Genomic DNA, 4,804 nt, shown 5'->3' with positions numbered 1-4,804 from the left:
GTACTCAATACATGATAGGAATTGTTACAGATAGCAATGGTGATTGTAAATTCAGTATGAAAGTGAAACTGCCTTTCTGTTTATGCACACTGTTTACCACACCAGGTGTCATCTTGAAAGATTATTTATCATGTCTGTGCAATGAATCTATAATTGGTGATGTTAATGTGACCCTAAAACAGTTTTTCTCAATTAGGTATGAACAATAGTTCTTTCTTTAAATTTACTGAAGTTGATTTTTAGGGGTGGCTTTGTTTATAAATACCTCCAAGGGATTCAGAAATGAAAGCTACCCACCAAACGTCTAAAGATCTAAAGAAATTTCCTCTTCCTTCATGGCAATTCTCAAGGATCTGCAAGGAAACTTACAATGTCAGTGTTAGAAGCCTGCATATCAGGTGTCCCAGGTAGGACCATTTCCAAGCAGTAGATATTATGCAAGAATCTATTTCTCTTTTTTTTCGCAGTACTAGGTTTGAACTCAAGGCCTCATGCATGTTAGGCAAGTGCCCTGCCACTTGTGTCACACCTCCAGCCTATGAATTAGTTTTTTGAAATCCAGACTGATTTTCCACATCATATTTTGCTTTTTATTCGCACATAATAGTTGTACAGGGGGAGATACACTGTGACATTTACATATGTGCTTAGACTATAACTTAATTTGATTCACCGCCTTCATCATTTTCCCTCATCCATCCTCCCTCCTTTATCAGAATGATTTCAATAGGTTTTATTATTTTATTTTCATATACAAATATAAGATACATCCACTATATTAACCCTCCTTCACACTTTCCTTATGCCCTCCTTCTCTCGCTGGTACCCATCCCTAGAAAAGACCTAGTTTACCTCTCTGCCCTTCATTTTTTTAAAGTGTATATTGACAGTCCATGGAAACTTCACTTTGGTGTTTCAGGTATGTATAGATTACTTTTTAATCAGATGAATCCTCCCTATTACTTACTCTGTCTCTTTCGCCCTGCTCCCCTATTATTCACAGCTTACAGTGCATTGCATTATATTATCTTCATCCACAGATGCCATGTTTTTAATATCCAAATGATTCTTGAGCGAGAGGAGTCAAGCCATATCCCAGAAATAAGAAAAGTGCCCTGTAGCAGCTATTGACTTAAAGAGAGCTAAGGGGTGAGTTTGGGAGATTAACATAAGAATTTATAGCCTTTTGGTGCTTACTTCACAGATAAATAGCAAAGTTTGTCTTCTTGAATTGTTTTATTTGTGCAATTAGCTTAATACTTCAATTACCCAATGGTTCTAAAAATTAATCAAGCTCTTGAATGATTTTGCATTAATTTATATTGTGTGCTACCAAATGCAAGAACATCTCATTTGAAATACATAAGAAAATGCACATCTCTCTCTTTTGATCATCATCACCATGATGATCACTTTTTGCACTTTATTAACTGTACTATACCTTTAAGGATACCTCAGAGAACATCTTCAGTGTACATCAGAAAGGAAATTTCATATCGGTACTTTAGTGCATTCTGTAGGGCAAGATTCAGAATACATCACAAACAACACTGAGGACATGCTTCAAAAGAAGAATTAATTAGTTGTTCATTTATTTATTCATTCACACACCTATTCGGAATTTATTGAGCAAGATATTGTCCTATCTGGAATTCTATGAGAGAAGAAGACAAAAGGGTCTCTCTTTTCACAGAGCTTACATTTTAGTGAGGAAATTAGGTTAAAAAGTAGATTAATAAGAAAAACATCAGGCTCAATTGATCCTGCTCAAAGTATCTATTTTTAAACCAAAGCCTTATTGTCTCCAAGAGTAACAAAAATATGATTTTAAAGATAGTTGCTTAAGATTACTAACATTTTAAGGTTGTTCATGCTTTGTATGTTTATAGAGAAGTCACTTAACCACATATTATTCAAAAGGAAAAAGTCATGCAATGTCAAAAATGTTAGGATGATTTGTACAAAACAAACTCTGGCAGAATGATGTCAGGTTTCTCCGGGTGAGGAAGCAAACGCCTTTCCTCCTGTACCCTGGCTGTAACCTTACCCCTTTCATCACATGCACTTACATGGGTCACCCAACTGGTTATCATTCTTTGTTCTGTTTTTATAAGAAGGCACCTTTTTTCCCTAGTCACCCAAGAGAAGGCAATTAGTCTTGACAACTACCGTAGAGAGAGAAAAGCAGAGATGATGGAAATGTTCAACACATGGAAATCCTTAGATTTCAGGCATTGTGTTTTCTGCCACCAGACTTCTGGGAGCTCTGATAAGTTCAAATACATTATTTTATTTTACATAAATGAGAAACACTGGTCACATAAATGAATGCCAAATCAATTCCTAAAAGGAAATTGCTTTGATATGGTCTGACCAAAATCAGTATTTATATAACATTTGTTTATCGTATCAGTGAGTTTTGAGGATCATTTAAAGTAGTATGTGTTCTATTTTAGTCCAAATTCCTGTCCTGTTATTCTGAGCCAAATGTGCCAAACATGTGCCTGCCTGTTTTTAAACCACTGTGAATAATTTACAAAGAGACACCTGCATACGTTGGAGGCAAAATCTGTTTTTGGAACTTGCAGGAACTATTTATATAAAGTAAATAGATTTTTTAATGAATGGCCTAATTTATAGATATAGATGCTAGTTTTGATGTAAAAATGATAATAGTGCAAGAGATATTTCCAACTCTACATGTCTGTATTGTGAAGGTCACTCTAGTAACTTGTGGCATTGTCGGCAGTAAAGAGGCAGCAATGGAAACTGGGACTTGTCCAACATGTGGTACTGGTCCTGTAGTAATAACTGTACACTGAAATGACCTGACACTGTCCTGTGTCAGCTTGTTTTTCCATGATGGTGAAAGTTGTCTCAATTTTTTATATCAGCACACTTCTGACATAAGCCAGGAAGAACAGTGTACTTTGAGAGCACGAGGTAGTAACAGGGGCCAGCAAGCTGAGGTGAAGGAACTGAAGATGTAGATTATTGAGAACTATGCTCTCTCCTGTTCCTGCTCTAAGTTTTAAAAAAAGAAGGACTCCTTTCTTACTTGTCTCTTACCACAATCTTCTTGCTTTGGTTCAGCGCTTATGATAGACAGACCTCCTTGAGTATATTACGGCACTCTAACTTGTATGCAGTACAGAGCTTCCCTCCAAAAAACAAATGATTCAAGACTAAAATAATGTCATGAGTTAATTATAACAAATAAAAAATTACCGTTCATGGTATGGTCTCCTTCTGAGAATTGGCACTGGTATATTTACACAGGGGCCAGTTTTATTTATTTTGTGCCCTTGGTTTATAAATACACAAGGTTATTCTATTGTGATGACATTCTTCCCATCTGGATATGCTCCTTGGCAGAAAAATCAAATACATTGGCCTATGGGTCAGTTGACGTACCTGACATTCAACTTAAACAGAATATGGTACTGCAATGTATTGTGCAACTACCAATTTTAAATATGCAGTTAGTTTCTCTTTTGATTTTTGCTGGTGCCCCTTGTAGTTCCCATAAAATTCTGTAAATTTACAAGCAGTAGATGTAGAAAACACCTGAGAGGGTATGCTGGAAGAGAACAAGTGTACTTAACAGTTATTAATGTAGGGGCACTGCCCTCTCATTTTCTCCAAAAAGAAAAGCAGACTCCAATATGACATTTGATAATTCTTCTGTCTTCTCAACCACCATCTTCTCTAGGAAGCCTTCCCTGATACCCTACTCCCTGGCTACATACACTCACACAAACACATGTTCATGCATGTACACACAAACACATATACATATACAGATACTCATGTATACTATCTATGACACATTGTTCATGATTGTGTATTTAGCCATGTTTCTCCCAAATGATAAAAACCTCAAAAGAAAAAGTCTATAGCTTAAACATGTTAAGATCCTTAGTGTTGAAGACCATGCTTGGTTCTTAATAAACTCTTAAGACATTGTTTGTGGCATTGAGTTAATATGACTCTCAGAATACTCTTTACTTTTCAAACTTACTCAGAGGACAAGTCTCTGGCTTCATTTCATTTGCATCCTTGCTGTAATTTTGGCTACTGTCAATCACCAAGAAGTACAGGAAAGCAAACTGGCCTTGGGTGAGCCTAATGAGGGGTACCTAAGAAAACATCAACAAGCCCTAAAAAATTGGCCCAATTAGTTGGAGCTACAGTTCTCATGGAAACCTATGAGTTTGATGTTGAGTCACCTTGACACATATTTTCTTTTGTTTTAAAAATATTTGTAACAATTGCAAAAATATCTATATTTGTTGAATATTTTTAACATAGCAAACACCTAGATAATTTCAGTTTATATTTTAATTATTTGAATGACATAAATAGATAAAATCCTCTAATACATATATGACATATATGTCAGTTTTAAGGTATTACGACTTACGTTTGGTGGAAATCAGGCAATTATCTAAATAATTCAAGCCAAAATTCTTTTCTGGCACTAGGTTTTTCTACTATAAGACTTCTTGTTAATTCATCTTTGAATCCTCAGTGCTGTTACACAGATGCTCAGAAGTGGCTAAAATTTGTTGAAAGCTTACTATATGTTAAGCTATACTACAATGTGCTCCCTTATTTTATAGCTCACAACTTGACTCTTTCTCAGGAATATTCACAATTATTCTTTGATATGGGTGGAATGATTATGACTTTAAGAGTTACATTGAGAACATGGGCTAACTCACCACTATATAAAACTATTTGCTGACTAGAGGGTCGAATGCATTTTGATCAAGCATAGGCCTACTTTAAATATTACATTAGT

This window comes from Castor canadensis, chromosome 8 (genome assembly GCF_047511655.1).
Source record: "Castor canadensis chromosome 8, mCasCan1.hap1v2, whole genome shotgun sequence".
Lineage (NCBI taxonomy): Eukaryota > Metazoa > Chordata > Mammalia > Rodentia > Castoridae > Castor > Castor canadensis.
This window is presented reverse-complemented; position numbering follows the sequence as displayed.